Here is a 20182-nt window from a genome sequence, read left to right as displayed (position 1 = left end):
CTACCACTTCTACTTACCCCATCACATACAAAGGTACTCAACCATGTCTCAATTGCAGTCATTGTCACAATATCATCAAAGGCAATACCATTAGACATCCGATGAAAGGTCATCCTATCAAACTTGCAGTCAATGCCACCTGTGACACCGCGAACCTCATCTATGCACTAAAATGTCCCTGTGGTAAGCTCTACGTCGGCAAGACCGAACGTAAAATCAAAATACGTTTGAATGAACACAAATCAAACATACGGTTGAAATATGACAAGTCCAACATCGCTACACATTTCATTGAAGCAAGACATACCATCGCTCAGCTGCAGTTCATCATCCTTGAAACTGTCACCAAAAAAGAGGGCATCAATATGAACAAATTCCTCTTGCAACGAGAACTTGAATGGATTTATCGCCTTCAGACCACCAAACCTCATGGTCTTAATGATCGTATCGAATTTAGCTGTTACCTTTCATATGCAACATTGCTGTCATTGTTATTGTACCTGTTACGCATTGTTCATTGTTATTCACTTACTTTCTTCCTCACATTATACACCTTTCCAATATGGCCGCCACAGCATGCGCCCCACCCACGCATGACTTTCACTTTAGTCCTCTTTCACTTTAGTCCTCTTTCACTTTCCGTGATGCTCACTCCCATTCATCTAGCTTCCACTGTTCACACCATTCAGGCGTCCCAGCTTTCCGGTAGTAGTGAGCCTCACTACACGCTCTGAGAAGTAAGTTCTAGACGGCACCGCCTGTGCTCACCTTCCCCGCGACCCGGGTCCTTCACCGCCCATTACCCTCGTCACGCGCTGACGCTACCTGATTACCCTTCACTCCCATCACTACCCTCAGTTTTACACCGGCCCTCACCATTGATAGACACTTTAATTGTTTCGACCCGTTTTTCTGTTGTCAATTCCTCCTCCTCACTCCAGTTTGTCTTCTCTCTAGCGCTCCTTGAAAAAGGGCCACCGGCCCGAAATGCATCGGAGGCGTTCCCCCCGCATCACCGCTACTTTACCTGTACAAGATTAACACTTCTGATATGATTAATAATATCGATGGATTGATCTCTATTTGAAGAAATTAAAATCATTTGAATGAACTTTTGAATCATTGTTTTGAACTCTGACGTTGTGCCTCCCATAGGGGATGTATCTGCATTACGGTGCATACACCACTTTTCATTGAATCTCCGTGGTTTGACGGAACCACGACCCTCGAGAGCACACGAATCCTACTACCTTTCACCCAACGGATCTTCACAAACCAGCTGTGCCCCTCCTTATCCTTTTTCTTCATTGCCGGAAGTAAGCAATAAAGGCAAACCAGAACGCCGCCCCACGTTCGCCATTGCCCACGTGCACTGCAAATGCTGGGAAATGCCTAAGTGGACACCACCGCACCAAAGGACACAGTTTGCCCGCCCACCCCGGGCGCTAGCCCAGTTGCACCCATTACCGCTAAACATCTCTGACCTTGGCTGGGGGACGGTGGGGGGGGCGCCCACGCCCCAAGGGCGTCGCAAAACAGCCTCAGTGCCAAGCGTTTTGGCGACCGACTGGGCGACAGACAGCCTTCGAACTAAACACGACTGAGGCTCACATGTCTATATACTGTGTACACCAACACCAAAAACCACAGAATGTACGAACAAGGACCGAGAGGATCGGCTCGCGGAGCGTCCGAGGACCTCGGGAGTAGCGAAAGCGGAAGAGAGAGCGATCACGGGCCACACCGGGAAACTGGCCTCTGTGCGCTTAGCAAGTCATGAAAGCACGGCAGCCCCCCTCCCGATATAAACCAAGCCTTTTAAACGTGCGCATTGCTACAAGGTTACATTTTCCTTAATTAATCGTAACCAAGCTAGGCAATAATCCGCACAGCCGAGGGACGTACCACTGGGGGGGGGGGGGTTGGTTTGCATCAGGGCACTATGCAAGTTAAAGAAGCCCGGCACCCCCCAACGATTGAGCAATAAAGAAATAAACAAACGTGCTTAAATGTTACCCGGGTTACATATACAATATTCAAACATGACAGAGATAGGTAAATGCGGCCGGCCGAGGGAACGTACATCACATTATACCTGTCCAAGCATTCCCAATAGATAAAAGATTATGCCAGCTCCGCTTAACATTATCTTTCCCTGCTCGCTGAGCACCGCCTATGCTTCATGGATTACTGTCCTACAAGCCCGGAACAATACTTGCTCACGTGTCCCTTATCACTGGACAACCGGGAATCAAACCTCGGACCACATGCTTCCTACTCTACAAATCTACAAACGTAGCTACATGAGCTTCAGTGCACGGCCCGCTAATCGCTGGCTCAAGGCGCTTTAAGACCACTGCGGGAGAGCAGCCGGCAGATCCGTATAACCGACGGACACTTTACGTGGCCAACTACAAGCTAAATGGCCTCCGCCCGCCCTGCCACGTGGCAATCTTATCTAACGATCTCCGTCTGCCCGGCCACGTTGCACACTACCGCGACCCCGAAGCAGGCTGCACCACCCCACGCCCGAGACCCCTGTAACGCAGTGCCGCCAATCACTAAAACAAACTCGAGATTCTCGTCGGTGGCCATCCCAAACCCCCCCCCCGTGGTATCCACCACAGGGCCCCGATTGACCTGGAACAATACCTGCCACAGGGCGGGATGAGGGGGTAGGCAGGAGAGGGGCACACGTACCTGTCGGGTGAAGATACACCACATCGACCCGCAATGAACGCACAGCAGCACAGCGGGGGAAGAGGGCGGACGGCGCAGCCCGCAAACGGAGGCCGAACACAGGACCGGGACGAGCGATCGAAAAGAGTGTCCCAACATTGTATCGCGACGTCCGGAGCGGCAAAGAGGCCTCCCCCAAGGGGCAGAGGACTGAAGTATGCCAGAAGGCTCCTCCCAGCCGCCCCGGACGTGCATCATATACCAGCCTCCACCAACCAGGGGAGACTGCCACGGGTGAGGAACTGCTGAGTCATACAGGGGCGGGACAGCCCTCCGTGACTAGGAGCCCACCCTCCTTATGGCCACTGCGTGGCCTCGGGCAGGCGCAAACGTTCAAGTTCAAGAATTTATATAGCGCACTACTCACTCAGAGGATCTCAAGCGCTTGAGGGAGAAAAATACCTACATAGTCTTGTGGACCACAAACAAACCAAGGGGACTAGAGTCGATCATGCCGAAAATCACTCTGCGACGCTGCTGCAGTTTGAAGAAACTTTATGGAGAACTGGTTGGCCAAACAAACACAAAAAAGGCATTGGATCCTGTATGCTGCAACCAAGCAATCCCAAATTGGAGGCACGCTAGGTCACGTTGGTGCAGTGTGGTTCACGGTGCGTTTATGCACCAAATCGTTCCAGTACAATGATAGAGCGTCACAGAAGAAGCCTCGTGGATCTACGAGACATGAGACATCACAGATAACAATCCACGTGCTGCAAGTAGCTCGCGCCTCAGCTTTTTGAATTTCAAGACAGCAGTTAGGGTAACAGTAAAACGCTGCCAGTAACGGAAAAAAACAAGAGAAAAGCTCACCTCTGAAGCACTAAAAGTGTGCATTAGGCAAAATCCTCTGTATCTTGCCGCATAACCTGTGTAAAATGGCCAATTAAATAAACTGTAGAAAGAGTTGGTAGCAAACACTGTTAGTGTGGATCTCTGCTCCAATTTAGATAAATGTAGCGCCTGAAAACACTATCCAGGCACCTCCAAAATTGCGCCCACATCCAGAAGAAGTTAGATCTTGCCCAGATTAGTTGGCCATGTAAGAACATAACAAGAGCTGCATACAAGCACAGTTTGTACAAGTTCCAAGTCCTTACTGAAGCAGGTCTAATGGCAACCATACAGTACAACATGCTTACTTTGGGGGATGTCTGTTGTACAAGACACTGGTGGGGTTGCTGAATATGCTGTACCTTTCTCTTTAGTTGCGATATATCCTCTTTTGATGCTTGTTGTGCTGCCTCTTGTATGCTTAGTGTAGAATTGTTTTTTGGTTGACTGTGCAGGCTCCTTCTCACCTTCTGGACTCAATGAAGATGTCCTCTTCCACTTCCTTGACTAGTGATGGACAATTAGGCACGTGGGAACGTCTCCATCTGTAGCACGTCGCCAAAATATGTTATAGTCTTCATAGAAAGTAGACGCTGGTAACCATATAAATTCTTAAGTACCTTTATTCCAGTTGTACAGCAAGATGGTAGGTTGGTACATCAGACAAGTAGTCTAGGTAACAGGTGAAGGTAAAGTAGGTTAGCGCAGTAGTCAGCCCTTGGTCCTATGCCACTGGAGACTATTAGTTGTAGGCAGTAGGAAACCCCTTGTAGTAGGAAAACCCCACCAGGAGCAGCCTGCCTGCTGCTCAGCCCCTCAGCCAAAGTGCATGTTGACTGTAGAATGTTGGGAATGCAGTGATGCATGGAATGTTGGGTGTCTGTGTGAGTGAGGAATGACAGTTAGAGAGAGGGGTTGAGCAGCAGGAAGATTAATAAGCTTACTAGATACAAGTAAGTTATGTAGGGCATAACAGTGTCCTTTCTGTAAGTCCAAGGCTTTTCAAAAGATAGTAAAACATGTCAATATTTTCTTCTGTTGAGCTCTGAAGCCACTTATGAATTTTTGTACGTGGCATCACTGAAGAGACACCCTTGTTGCTTTCAGTTTAGTATCGTGCTCATCAATCCTTAATTTGTAAAATATGAAGTGCAGGTGCTCAAATGTTTGTTGGAGGGCACACCCTTTTCCCCTGACCCCACCCACTTCCTTCACTAGCTCCACCCACTTCCTCTATTGGCTCCATCCACACCCTCAACTGGCACGCAAGCCATAAACCGTGAAAATGTCACATGTCCTCAGGCCAGAACGCATGGAAATGTTACACATAAGCACCCATGCCATAAACCATGGAAATGTCACACATAAGCAAGCACCCAGCCATAAACTGTGGAAATGTCACACTTAAGCCCTCAGGCCAGAAAGCATGGAAATGTCACACAAGCACCCAGGCCAGAAAGCATGCCATAATCCGTCATACATAAGCATCCAGGACAGGCTAGGCCAAAAACTGTGGAAATGTCACACAAACATCCATGATCCAGGTCATAAACCATTGAAATGTCACATATAGGCATCCAGCATGGGTGTGTTGTTAACTTCCGGCCACAGTAAACCAGCTCTTAATTTGTAAAAACATAAGTGCCAGGACCCTTTTTGGGAGGCCATTGTAGCTTGCACCACACATTTTCCCTCCCTGGCAGTACTGCTAATAGCAGTACCAACACACCTAGTGCACATCACTCACCTAGAAGTGTGACAATTAAGACTATTTCAAGTCACTTAAAGCTATAAAAATGGTGTGAGCAGTAGATATTATTCATATATAATGTATATCAAATTATTAAACATCTGTTTCTGTGCTTAACTCAAAATTAGACAGACAGCGCCACCAGGTGCCAGACTTTCATAGTTACCGGAATACAGGTGTTGAGCATTAAGTACCGGTACCAAGCAACGGAAAACACCAGTTGAAATTAAGAGCTGGGTGCTGCTCTTACTGCACTTAATTTGTGCCAGTTGTTGCAGGTGGTGATAGCAAGCCATCCTTTTTGAAGACCTGGAATTATTGTTCAACAGCAGACTAACTTCGAGTCAGAGCAGGAGAGGGAAAGGTAAAAAAGATTGAATGGTGGAGAAGGGTAGGGAAACAGATATATGAGATAACCGGCTTGAAAAAGAACACACAAGAGAGAAAATCGTGTAGAGTCAAGAAAGAGCCATGATGAGGTGGAATCAAGACCAGAGAGCCTCCGTAGTTTGCAACACTGGCATTCAGAAGTTCTCCCAATGGTCTTGAAAGACAAACTTTTGGCCCCTGCATTTCTTTTTTCACACATTAAGCCCCATCTGGCAACAAGGCCTCATCCTCACACTTTCAGGTTCCCATCACCAGCTGAGCATTGAAGCAGAATACAAGAGGGTTCAATTGGTCAAGGGCCTCGTGCTCAATTTTTAAGGTCATAAATGAGAAACTTCTCCTGACATATAAACAATATTTAGAGTTCTTCTGAAGCGAGAAAGATATCTGGGACTCGCAGGTCAGTCCTGGCTGAAAGCATTCCTAGTGGGCAATGCTTCAGTGTGTTTCTGGAATTGATCAAAGTTTTGCTGAAGCCTGTAGATTTGGCAGACTACAGCTAGAACTGGCGATGACTGCTGCCTTTTACCTTCTGCCTAAACACCACCTACCAGAGCCCCACAGCCTATCGCCTGCTAGAGCCCTCTGTGTATAGCTGCCAAGGTTTTAGATTGCTATGTGTGACTTTTCTATAATTTCAGAGCAATTATGAGTGACATTTCAAAGACTATGAGTGACAGTTTCTTGTTAGTAAAATAAAGCAATGACAACGAGGGAAACAAGCATCAGAAATTTCACAATTTGTGCAACAAGAAACTCTAGGAATCCATTATTGGCATTACGTTAAAAGGATAATTATTATTATATGGGGCTTCCTCCTGGCATCACTTTTGAATTCAGCTCAGAGAGGCTGCTCACTACCACCTAGCCTTTCAGCCTCTGCTTAGATTTATTTGTATAGTGTATATTTACAAGCGCACAGGCTACCAACACGCACTGTGGAAGCTTGTATTACAATCACATCTCCCTTTCAAAATTTCTGGAATTTGATTATCACCCGACTCCAGGTTGACTTCCACACACTTTTCCAGCAGTGGGTTCACCTTGGTTAGGGCAGGTGTAGCATTGTCTGCTTAGCCTCAGCCTGTGGTGCTGTAATGGGCAGGCAGGGCCAGGTTGTACACCTTCCGCTGCCCCTGCCCATGTCCGTGCAGCAGTTTCATCATGTCAAGACAGACCAGTGGAGAGTTAGGGTAGGGCAAGAAAAGCATTGTCTGCTCTGCTTGTGTTCCCTGCAATGGTCAGGCTGTGCTCCTGCCAGCATTCCCTGAATATGTCCCTGCAGCAGTTTCACCGGGTGCAGATCTGCACCTGGTAAGACCAGGTTAGGTGAATCCGGAGCTGGTATTATCGGATCTGGAGACTTTGGCTACCTGTAATGCAGGGTTCGGTATCCCTACCCAGAATTAACCCTTCTGGTGAGACACCGTAACTCACAACGAGGGCCTTAATTTAGTTTCTCTAAGGAATGAGTTCTAGAGTGTAGAGTGAATGCTTTTTAATTGCTGGTGTCCTGCTGCTTATTGCTGCCTCCTTTCCTTGCTTGAAACAAGTTCTGTAAATTATTCTTGCAGGTCTTTGATCTCAGCAGTAGCTCCTTTGATAAAATAGGTAATGTATTTGCATTAATTGCTAGAATCTGCAGAATATTTAAGTAAGTTACCAGAGCTTTGTTGAAAAGCTATTGTACTCCAAAAAATGGTACTTCAATTATCATATCTTTTTTCAAAACGAGTTGGAAAAACTCCCAGCAGTGCTTTTGAAGGGTATGAGGAGTTGGGTCCTTTAGTCATGTTTTGTTTTTGCAGACATCTTGTGCTGGGCACCACAAACCCCATCTTGAAATAAACGCGGCTGGCTTTTTTGTTTTGCTGCCCACAGGCTGTACGGAAATCTAAAAAAATATGAAAATGTAAGTCTCAAAATTAAAAAATAACCGTGAAATGTTTTTAAGGGCCTCTGTTTGCAACATGGGCACTAGAGGTCAAAGAAGGATCCTGCTGCCATGCTAAAAGAAATGTGGGAGAAACTCTGATCTTGGTTGAAGGGTGAAGGCGGGCTTGTTGAATAGTTTCTCTGAAGACACATGGGTAGTTCTTGGAAACGTGTCCGGATTCCTTCACCGTCCTACGTGAACTGAGGGGAGGTCTTTGCTGTTGTGCTCAGTGCCGCAGGAGGTCTAAGCTGAGACACTGCTGGTGTTGTGCTTCTCTTGGGTTTCTAGGTAGTGGGCCTCCTGGCGCTGAGACACTAACAGGCTCAGTGTAATGGTGTCTGTTAAAGACAGAGCTCAGGAGCGCCACCCGGCAAGTGTCCCCCTCGCGCTACTAACTCAATGCCTTTTTTGTACCACTTGACCTTTTTAGTGTATATGCCACAAACATTTCCACCTGAAACACAGTAGTGCTCTAAGAAACACCACGGCACGTGTGCCCTACGTCATTGGCAGCAGAGTGGGTCAGGTGAGAGGAGTTGAGTGCCAATGATTGGAGGACAATACAGTGACTGTTACGCACAATTATAACATTTCCATCTGCTCAGTTAAATAAATATATTAACAGCAGACAGTGCAGCGCGCCTGTGTCCATCGAACCAGTAGCCAGAGTTCAGTTAATGACCCTACCGTAAGACTCGTGGAGGGGGGCGCCACCAGGCCACCTTTCCCAGATTTATGGCGTCAGCATGCGTTTCTCTGCTCTGCCAATTGCCGCCTCCAGCCCCAACATTACATGCGATTTGTTGTTGGCTGTGTCTGGATGGACGGCTCTTCGTGCATATTCCCCAAGTTCTTCATATCTTTACTCCTTCACCCCGTACCCAAACGCATCTTGTAGCCAGCTGCCTTCTCTGCAAACTTCCCGCTCTGGCAACTGGAGCTTTTGTGCCATGTCAGACGATACCAGCACCGCGCACACTCCCAAAACAGTACTCCTGGTAAGGGAAATACCTTTAAGATGCTGACTTGTCAATCACGTTCCGAGCCGATCCTGCTGCGGTAATAGTCCATGCAATAATCCTCAAGGTAATATTCAATCCACGTCCGCAAATGCGGAAATCCTTGTTCTGAGCAACATGTAGTCTACATAAATCTGTGGGTTCCTTGGTGTTTCAACCACGCTCGTCGCCAAATTGTAACGATTGACAAAACAGGAATTAGTGGAAATACAAGTGTATTCAAAGTTGAAACACCAGAGGAACGGAGCGGACAGGAGACACGGCATTCCCTGCTGTCCCCAAAGGCTCTCCAGGTTCCAGCTCCCGAAAGAATCTGAGACACTCAGTGAGGAACGCGCCAAGAATGCCGTCCTCCAGTAAGATACTAATAACAGCACAACAGAATAATGGAAGCGTGAAAGAGAAATAAACCAAACAGCCCTCTCTCTCTCGTTCTTGGAAAGGTGTGTTATATAGCTCAGTAGTTTGAGCGAAACACGGTTTTCTACGGTGTCTTGCATTTTCTTCTGTGCGGATGCCCTGAAATGGCAGCTTCCTTAAAGGGTTTGTGAAACCCAATTTTGGTGCAGTGACGATTTCTCTTTTGGATGGTGCCGTTTGGACTGGAGGTGTTCTTCGAGATGTAGCCCTGTCTCTCTATGACTAAGCAGACAATTTCACTATTTTGTATATTGCTTTAGCTCTCGGCATATCAAACTATTACCTCAACTTGAAACGACTGGGCTCTCAGACTCAGTTATACCGAATGCCTTCTTGTAGATGGGGAGATTAAAAGTGGCTTGCATAATGCACAGCAGTAATTGTCTACCTGTTTGGTTGTTACTTTGAAAGCCTTTGTCGATATGCAGCTCAAGTATCTTTTTAGTGGTGTAATTTCCTCTTTGTACTAAAGTTTAATGCCCCTTAACGACTCATTTTTGTTTGTGTAGAACCAACTTGTTCATCCAATTATTGCTGGCTTAAACAGCCAGGCAAAGCCAATCATTACTTCAAGCTTCTCAGTTTGTAATAGTCTTACTGTTTTTTCTATCAAAAGGCAGGCGAAGCGGTATGAGCACCATGTTCCCATTAATTAGAGAAAATTACTTCATTGTGGTATAATAACCAATCAAAGCATAGAAAATCAGGACTGGGTCAGGCGAGTCATCGAAGCACCCTATGGTATTCCGAAGGGATAATTCCTCTCTTGTTTAATAGGTTTGTTTCTGCCAAACTAAGCCACACAAACAATGTTGGGAAGCTTCCAAATGTATGAAGATGAGACAAATACATTTCCTGGCTGACAACCAACTTGATAATCGGGCCAACATCACCTCTGCCTTGAACAATGAGCTAAATACAAGCTTCCTCTGCAACCACAGAATTGAAACAAGATCTTTGTAGTGGGAGAAACTGAACTTTTCCCAGTGCTTCTTGCCTGGCCTCAAACGCCCTTCAACCAAACAAAACCAGGAAACTGGGAATACTTTCACTCTGAACTTTTGATCTCTTCTACCCCTAAAGTGGTCAACCGTATCAATCCCCAGCTGCCCATACTTTGCAAAATATTTAACACCTACAAAATGCCACATGGACTGATTTGACTAAAGACCTGGTCATGGCATGTCTTTAGTACAGCAATGTCACCAACACTAGTCTTACTTACCATTCCTGTCTGCAAAGGGTTCACAATCAGGCAGACAGGATGTGCAAACATCTCCACAGACATGACCACATCAAGCCTGCTGTGAAACCTCTCCAGACGCAGAAGCGAGAATCAAATTCAAGGTTTACTTAACTATCCATTACGTATCTGGGCCTAAATTCCAGAATATTTGCAGAATTTGGCTATGGCCCAGACAGGATTCTCCAATAATCTGCCCACTTTATCCACTAACGATCATTCAAGAGGATGAAGCATAGAGGAATATTCTGGAGATCTTGACGGGAATTGTGGGATGCCACCTTTAACTGATAAAAAATCACCTTGAGTTCATTACAAATCTTAAAGACAAAACTCTTTGGACTACTTTATACCTGAATCTCCCTCTGATAAAGAGTCTTAATTGAGGAACATCGGATATGCCCTGTACTTTTAACGAGACTTCGACATCGCTTGTTCTCACAAATCTGCACACTCAATTCCTCTAGCACTTCGAATAAACTTAAATGTTGCACAAACTAATCTAAAACGCAAACATTTTGGTTTGTTAGGGCTGCTATGAAATAGATCAACCTGCGAACACAGAAAGTGATTTTCTTTCATTAGAACACATACGTAAGCACCACTTCTGTGGCTTGCATCATTTGGCCAAAGCTGTAAAGGACCTGGGCCTTTTGTATACTCCATAGTTTGATTCTGCAGGATATTCTTTCTCACGTACTTTCTGGATAGAAGACTAGTTCTACATGCGGTTTGTTGGGGAAGCTGAATGTAAAGCTGCTGTCAGTTCTCCCTATAATATTTTTACTTGGCCAGGTGCGTCTGTGGTGATCTTTCTTTAAAAAGATCTATGAAGGTTGTTTTTTTTTGTGTGTGTGTGTGTATATATATATATATATATATATATATATAATCTCCACACATTTGAGAAAACTCCAGTTCCCCTCAGGGACCATTTCACGTGTCGTACTGAGAATGCAGTATATGTGCTGCAATGCACTTGCAATCTATTGTACGTGGGCAGTACGAATCACCCGGCCCACGTTCGCATTCTGCAGCACATAAGGGTTATTGTTAACACGGATTTAACATATCCTGTAGCCCAACACTTTGCCACTACTCATAAAAAAGATTTATCTAGTTTGCAATACTTTGTTATTGATTCAGTAGAGCAGTCGAAAAGAGGGGGTGACAGACAAGAGACTACGCCAGTTAGAGTCTAAAAATATCATCAAACTCAATAGCAAGACTCCTGGGGACCTCAACATGGGGGAGGATCTCAAGCAATTTTCTCTAATCGGTAATGTGGGCTATGGGACTCCAGGCTTGGAGTTCATACCAAGGAAAGTATCTGACCACACATCATTGCATACATATAGTCATGAGTCCCTACCTTCCGAGGGCAGGTTGATAATACTATGAATCAAGATGTACTGTTACATATTTGATGTTTTTAATCTCAATACTATGGCTTTTATATCACACTATGCACTTTTTCACTTCTTATCATGCTATTCGATAAGGAGTGTCTTCTTCTCTGCAAGCTTCTTAACAATTGTGTTCTCCACTATGTCCATACACATATATGTATACAACATGTTTATTATGCCAACACTCGCGTCTTTTGCTCAGACTTCACGGATACTAAAACGCATTTGTGCATTAGGATAGCTTTATGTAAAATGTATGTAGCCCTATATCAGATGATTATATGAGAGTCAACACATTAACATGGTTTTTTAATATTATTGCATTTTTGCATTGTTCTGGAAAGTCCCATAGTTACTTATATTCTGTTAACATTTTGCACTATGCACTTTACCTACATTGCATGGTTAAGTTTGCACAGGTCTCATGTTTACAATTACATTTTTATGTTCCAGCACATCAGCACTTTATTGTTGTAATGTTGCACTAGTCAACACCATATATCACCATTGTAGACATCGCAATTTACACGCGTAGCGCTATGTCAACACATCATATTTGTACAGTGTAATTGGTTTTAAATATTCTCTTAATGGGACTAACTTTCTAACATAGGCATTCTTATTTATGCCAGTGAACGGATCATGAAACCTTGACATTTTACTCCCATTTTTTGCATTTCTTCCCACACCATCAACAACCTAACCAATGCTATATATAATATGTAATTTTAAACGTTTTTATGATCTATGATCGTTTTTCGTTTGCTTAGGTATATCTAAGGTGATGGCAATATGTTATGTTTATATTGGGCTATGCTATATACACCGTTCCAATATGGCGGAACCATTCTATGTACTTAGTGAAGCATTTAACAGTACAAGTCCTTTGTCTATGTTGATTGTAAAACAGCGAGGTTGGCGTGCATTTGTTACACTGTTGTATTTATAATGGTGGAGTAACCATGGCTAATTGTCAGTGAGCAAGGGCACAGCCGGTGTCCGAAACGCGTTTGACGAGGCTTTGCACCCTGCATGCACGAATAAAATTTACCACAAGTGAAAGCACCTGAAGTCTGGCTGTGGCGTTATTTGGTGTCCCGTTCTTGTCCGCACGGAAAGTGCATTGAGGTACAGGCTGGAGTTTATACATATATATATATATATACACATACATACATATATACATACATACATACATACATACATACACATATATATATATATATATATATATCTATATATATATATATATATATATATATATATATATACACACATCTCTCTTGTGTGAAGCCATGTGTTTTTTACTTACAAGTGATAAATCAGGGTTCCCTAGACTATATATGTTATATATACTGACCAAATTGTGTATATATATGGAGTATAATTGATGAAATTAATGAAATTACTATGGATTAATAATTTTTAACCATGTGTACATATATGAAATTTATTAATTTATATAAATTTTAAAATAATAATGTTTATACTCTACTACTGCATTTATGCACATTGGAACCCGTTGGGCACTATGTCCTTTATTCTTGATTGACTGACCACAGGATGTCTTCACTGTCGATGACTTGAAAAAAATGTAATCTGCACATCTGAAATGAATTACGCATTAGCACTTTATAAACCCTCGTTTGTGTTCATGACACGCTATGTGAACAAGCCTCTCTCGAGGTGAAACGCGTCATGGCGGAATTGCAGGCTGTAACTTTGGCACAAAATAAAATGCACTGAGAAACTGCACTTACCTTGTGGTCTCGCTCTCTTCGTTGTTCTGCGTGGAAGGCAGAGTGAAATACGACGACCTTTTGGACATATTGGTAACTGGAAGCTTCCTGGTTACGAGCGAGATCCCTCTCCATCTGGGCGGTGACACGGCAGGAAGCAGTGGTTCTGTGAACCGGAACCGTTTTTCGACACTCCGGTAGGAGGAAGCCGTGTATGCCCCTGCGAGATAGCACACGTCTGCCGGGGAAGAGAGGAGCCATCGACACCGGAGGAGAACCGTGGTGTTTGGCAGCCCATTTCCTGGTAAGACAGCATTCAACAATCGCAGTGGAGAGTGTGCCGTGTGGGGTGCGCGGTGATTTATAACAGCGCTCCCCGCCAGTTTAGTTCTCTCAGTTAAAGTGCCCGACATCGATCAGCCACACAACGCAATGTCCGCCGATGTGTTGCGAAACAGAGAGCAGGCTGCGGAGTCAGTATTTGAGAGTCCGGCAGGGGGAGATTCATCAACACCCGTTCAACAGCCGGATGGGGTTAATACGAATCCAACAATCAGAGACACTTTCCGCAAACTGGAGAAACTCTCGAAGAAGGAGCAGGCTAAGTGGTGGGAGAACAAATCCCTCACAAGATATCTGGAGGTCGGGCGGGTTCCTAGGGGTCTCCGAATCACATTGGCCCCGAGTTACGATAACCCAGACCCGCACATGCTCGAGGAATGGGCCACTGCCAATCTGGAATCGTCAGCAAGGTTAATGAGAATCCTTGTTAAGTACGCGGAAAGCGATAGATTAAAACTCCAAACCGAAATTGAACAGCTAGAGGCGGAGCTGTCTAAAGTTGAAATCAATGAAGAAATGAGAAAAATGAGGGAAGATATGGAAAGTCGATTGGCGAAGGAGGAGGACATTATTAAAAAGCGTAAGGCTTTTAAATTTGAGAGGGACAGGCTTGATTATTTGAATGGACACATTTTCACATTTGCACGCAAATTTGATGGAATTAAAGCTAGATTTGGTAATACAGGACGCAAGACGAGAGAAACGACGTCCGTATCTGTCTCCTCCACAGACCTGAGTTCAGCTGCAGAAAGTGAGGCAGACGAAGGCACCTCCAAAAAACAGGGGCAGGGGTTGGGGTTTACAAAACTTACCCCGGCACAGGAGGTGAGTTGCCTGTGCGAGAACAGAAGGGATACTCTGCGCTCAAGCTCACAGCGAAAGGCCCCACCAGGAAACAGAGGGCAAACAGGAAACGGGCTGAACGCAGGAAATGCAATAAAATCAGGAGGAGAAAAGAAAGCAAACAGGGGGAGATGGAACAAGAAAAGAGGACAAACAACGGCGCCCCCTCAGTGATTAATCTTACTGACATAGTCCTTACTGCAAAGGAAACTTCCATCCTGTCTTTGGGACTTTCATACTGTCCCCCCAGGGACTTCAATTATGCTGATACTCGGATGGATGTTTTCAGATATGTCAGAAAGTTAAAGCTTAACAAATTCCATCGACAACACCAATACAAAAAATCCAAAACCATAGTGCCAACTAGTCCCTCACTTCTAACTGCTGGTGAGGGCATGGAGATGCAGGAAATATGGGAATTGCAATGTGAAAGTACAGACACACCAACAGTTACTGACGAAGCAGTTGGCAGGGGAGTCAGTACTACTCCATTCAAACCGAAATCCACCTTCCTTCCAGTATCGACCCATGACAATCTGGATGTATACCACAAACTCGTCATTGGTGACTTGAAAAAACTTTACACTGCCTCGAATAAGAAAGAAAAAGTCATCAACAGAAATAATCAATGCTATTACAATTTGGTCAAAAAATTGAAAAACAATGACAAAGTCATAGTTAAGCCGGCTGACAAAGGCGGAAATATTGTCCTTTGGAAGCGTGAGGAATACATCAAGGAGGCGGAGCTCCAATTGGGCGATATGGACTGCTATAAAAAGAGCAACTTGTCTACTGTTAAAGCTGCCTGGACTGACCAAAATTCAAAGCTAATGGCATGGCGAAGTAGTGGTTTAATTTCATTTGATGAATATAAATATCTAAAGAAAGACTAACCAGTTATCCCCAGTTTCTACCTTCTACCCAAGGTGCACAAGGATGCCCTTGTGCCCCCTGGTAGGCCAATAATATCGGCCATAGACAGCTCCACGGAATATATTTCCCGCTATATTGACTACTTCCTACAAGAACGGGTAAAGAGCTTGGGTTCTTATGTCAGAGACACGACTGACTTTTTGTGCAAACTGGCTTCAATTACCTGGGATGATGAACTATTGCTTATTACCATGGATGTTACTTCATTGTATACATAAATTCGACACTGCGATGGTATTAAAGCAGTTGAGTATTACCTTGGCAAACGCCCCTTTGAATGCTTACAGCATAATAAGATGATTGTTGGTATGTTGAAGATTTGTTTGGAACAGAACTTTTTTATTTTCAATAATCAAATATACCAGCAATTGAGAGGGGTGGCTATGGGGGCCTGCTTCTCCCCTAGCTTCGCCTGTCTACATATGGGGCTATGGGAGGAGCAGGTCCTTATGGGTGACCACAAGGAAACCATGCAGAACAAGGTTATGCTCTACCTAAGGTACATTGATGATCTATTTTTGATTTGGAGGGGGTCGCAGGAAGAGGCTATTGATTTTGTGAAACAGTTGAATATGAACAGTTTGAACCTTGAATTCACATCACACGTTGACAAAGAAAAGGTTACTTTCTTAGATGTGGAGGTTTATATCAGGGATGGTACTCTGCAAACTAAGTTACACAGAAAAATAACTGCTGGCAACACAGTCCTACACGCCAGCAGCCAGCATCCCCAACACCTTATCCGCAGCATCCCCTATGGGGAGATGCTGAGATTGCGGAGAATTTGCAGCTCCGATTTGGAGTGTGACCTGGCACAACAAGCTAGCAAAGCCAGGTTTCTGCAAAGAGGTTACAGCAGTACTCTAATAGAGGGAGCCATTAGACGTACTAAGAAAATTACGAGGGAGGATGCACTAGTGCCTAAAACTAAACCTAATGCAGAGTATGGTAACAATGAGCAAATTCAATCCAGAGCCATTGTAACCTACAGTAACCAACATTCCCAGATCAGGAAAATTCTAAACAAGAACTGGAACCTGGTCAAAGGTGACCCTATAATAGGTGACCTGGTACCGGACAAACCTAGCATAACTTTTCGCAAATCCCCTAGCCTTGCTAGTGCCCTAGTCAGCAACATGCTAGAACCCACAAAATCCTGGATGGATCACATTACTGGTTTAAAAAAATGTCTTACTTGTAAAGCTTGTCGCCACGGAATTAACAAAACTCAGGTCCCACGCCCTTTTTCAGACAAACCCTTTATTATCAACAAAAGACTGACATGCAGGACAGAATACGTTGTCTATGTCCTGCAATGCCCTTGTGGATTACAATATGTAGGGAGCACGCGCCCGCCTGCCCATAAGCGCATCCTGCAACATCTTAGGGCAATTTCCGGAAAGGATCAGGCCTACCCAGTGGCTAGACACTTTGAAACCACACATAATAGTGACCCCAGCAGCTTGCAATATTTCCTTGTGGACTCGGTTTTGCCTCTAAAAAGAGGGGGTAACCGAGACGCAAAATTACGTCTTCTGGAAACCAGGTTCATTCTTGAATTTAACACAAAGAGCCCGGGGGGTTTAAAGAATAGCGAGGATCTTTACACCTGCCTCTGGCTAATGTATATCTGCTGAAAATTATTTTCGATGTAAACAGTAATTTCCCCTAACCGACTCTCAATCTGTTTTTATCAGACTCTGCTACCTGCTGTTAACTGTAGCATGTTTTTAACAACTAGTATTAGCACTTATTCACTTTAAAAACACTTTCTGATCTGCAGTAACCATAAGAGGTTGACTTAAAAGTGCATGTCTATAATGTATTTATTAGTTTGTGCAGTTTTTTTGTGTGTATGCCCACTGGGGCATAATTATCTCTCTTGTGTGAAGCCATGTGTTTTTTACTTACAAGTGATAAATCAGGGTTCCCTAGACTATATATGTTATATATACTGACCAAATTGTGTATATATATGGAGTATAATTGATGAAATTAATGAAATTACTATGGATTAATAATTTTTAACCATGTGTACATATATGAAATGTATTAATTTATATAAATTTTAAAATAATAATGTTTATACTCTACTACTGCATTTATGCACATTGGAACCCGTTGGGCACTATGTCCTTTATTCTTGATTGACTGAACACAGGATGTCTTCACTGTCGATGACTTGAAAAAAATGTAATCTGCACATCTGAAATGAATTACGCATTAGCACTTTATAAACCCTCGTTTGTGTTCATGACACGCTATGTGAACAAGCCTCTCTCGAGGTGAAACGCGTCATGGCGGAATTGCAGGCTGTAACTTTGGCACGAAATAAAATGCACTGAGAAACTGCACTTACCTTGTGGTCTCGCTCTCTTCGTTGTTCTGCGTGGAAGGCAGAGTGAAATACGACGACCTTTTGGACATATATACACACATATACACACACACATATGCATGCATACACACACATATATGCATGCATACACACACATATATGCATGCACATACACACGCACGCACGGGCGCACACACACAGGCACATGCACTTTCTATGCCAGTCTGGTTTGTATACGTGCATAGAGATGGGGTCAGTGTCCAGTATTTTCAAGGTAAGCTGTTGTTGGGATCAATGTTTTTCCTCTGCCATTTTTCATCAGCAGCCGTCAAGTTTTTGTGTGGATCCAGGTTGTTTAATTCATATTTGAGATGCACACTGAACATTCTCAGCTCGGTGTTTTTGAAGTGGGCATTGTTCTGCATCTATGCTTCTGGTTTGACAAGAGCGTTCTTCACTTCCCCTTCATAATAGTGAAAGCACAGCTTTCTCTTTACGCATGTTGACAATGTCTCCTTGCCTTATATCACAACGTATGTGACATGTGTAAATGTAATGTATGTATGTATAGGCATTTATATAGCACACTACTTACCCGGAGGGTCCCAAGGCGCTTCGACCGCTGCGAAACCCTTCCTGGCTTCCCTGAGAGATGGTCCCTTAATGGGTATCTCCAGGGTGAGACCAGGCATCCCCGGCGGTCTGGTGGGGCCGTTAGTGAGGATGAGGCAAGCTAATGCCCAGAGTTGCCGAGTGTGATCGCTGATCAGAGTGGGCACCGAGGCGAGAGAATTATCGAGTCCGCTGACCCTGGTCCAGAAACCTGCCGCGCCGGGAATCGAACCCTGGTCCCGGGCCGTCCTCTGCTCTCGGGTCTGCCGCCTCTAACCAGTGAGCCACACTACATGTGAAGAGAACAATTTGTTTATTTCAGGAATCATTTTTCTGTTCTCATTTCTCAGCAATGTTGCCTCTTGTCTGATTAGGTCATAGGTTTCTGTGTGTATGATGATCTGTTTTGGGTCACTTAACAACAGCCTGTAGGTGATGTCTCTTGAGCTCAGCTCTCATATCTTCTTATGTTCCCGCTCACTCGGATTCCCAGTCTGGCTGCTCTCTGCAAAACGCTCTCCCAGCACAACTAAATATACTTGGAGAGGAGTTCAACTGTTTGGAAAAGGGGATGACATTGTGTGAACAAAAAAAGTGCCTGAAAGGGAAAATGAAGCTGAAAGGGTCTTCCAGTATGGTGGAGGTAGCCACAGAACACACATCAGATGGCAGAAGACACCTCGAATTCCCGTACCTAATTAATGCACTTGTCCCTTCCCAGAATCAGTACATAAGCGTTGAGAGGGTGGAAGATATTCCACTGCAGTGATTCGAAGCCACCTCCCTCCATCCCGCCCTCTCTTCCCACACCGGTGTTCTCATCTCCTCTTGCCCTCAGTACAGGAAGCCGCACGAAGATACTTTTGCTTGCCCACTGAGGACAAACTGGCTGTGTTCTCAAGGACAACTATGTTCCTTATAAACTGCTTACCAAATATACTTGTATAGCATAGCGCAGATCTAGTTATATAGTCACCAGTGAATTTCAGATCAAATAAGAGGTATACAGTAAGCGAGGAAATTCAAGCTAAGAGGCATGCAGGAGGAATTGAACAATCTAAAAATGTATGTCTTTGGAGCTTTTTAGAAGGTCAGGCACAAGCCATGGGTCTTTAAATTGGGAGATTTCAGCATCTCAATCCTTGCCAGAAGGCATATTTAACACGCTTCGCTTTTTTTTTCTTCCAGTTAGGTACTTCACGTGGCAGGCAAGACTGCCATGATATCACATGATCCGCCAGAAACGGTAAGTTTGCTTGCTGGTAGGACAGCAGGCCGGAATGTCTGCCTGTGTACTGCGGCAGGAAACTCTGCAAGTGATTCAGAGAGCCTTTTCAGAAGGATGGTAAACTCACATGAGGTTTTGGCACCTCCATCCAAGTGTGCGGCTGCACGAAGTGGAATCTGCAGGGTTGAGGCAGAGATTGGGCTGGGTTGTCAGAAACAGTCAAGAAAGGATTAACATCTGAACTGTTCTTAAGACTGGTGGGGATGGTGAGGATTTGAACTTCGAGGAGATTTAACTGTTAGGAGGTAGTTGCAGCGAGACATCTCAAGATGGTCAGCATTATCGGAAAATTATAGTCAATGTTGAAAAATCCCCCTTCTCCTCCCAGGGAGCTAAAATGGGTTTCA

The 20182-nt window shown here is 44.4% G+C and overlaps 1 protein-coding gene across 1 annotated transcript in view; it reads right to left on the bottom strand.

Annotated features, from left to right (window-relative positions):
• The window catches only part of SERINC2 (serine incorporator 2), a 240214-nt gene that overhangs the window by 67610 nt on the left and 152422 nt on the right, over window positions 1–20182 (bottom strand). The gene's annotated exons all lie outside the window — the stretch shown is intronic.

The sequence above is a fragment of the Lissotriton vulgaris genome, chromosome 2_1, assembly GCF_964263255.1.
Source record: "Lissotriton vulgaris chromosome 2_1, aLisVul1.2, whole genome shotgun sequence".
In the NCBI taxonomy this organism is placed as follows: Eukaryota; Metazoa; Chordata; class Amphibia; order Caudata; family Salamandridae; genus Lissotriton; species Lissotriton vulgaris.
The sequence above is the reverse complement of the archived record's forward strand: the minus strand, read 5'-3'. Positions and strand labels throughout refer to the sequence as shown.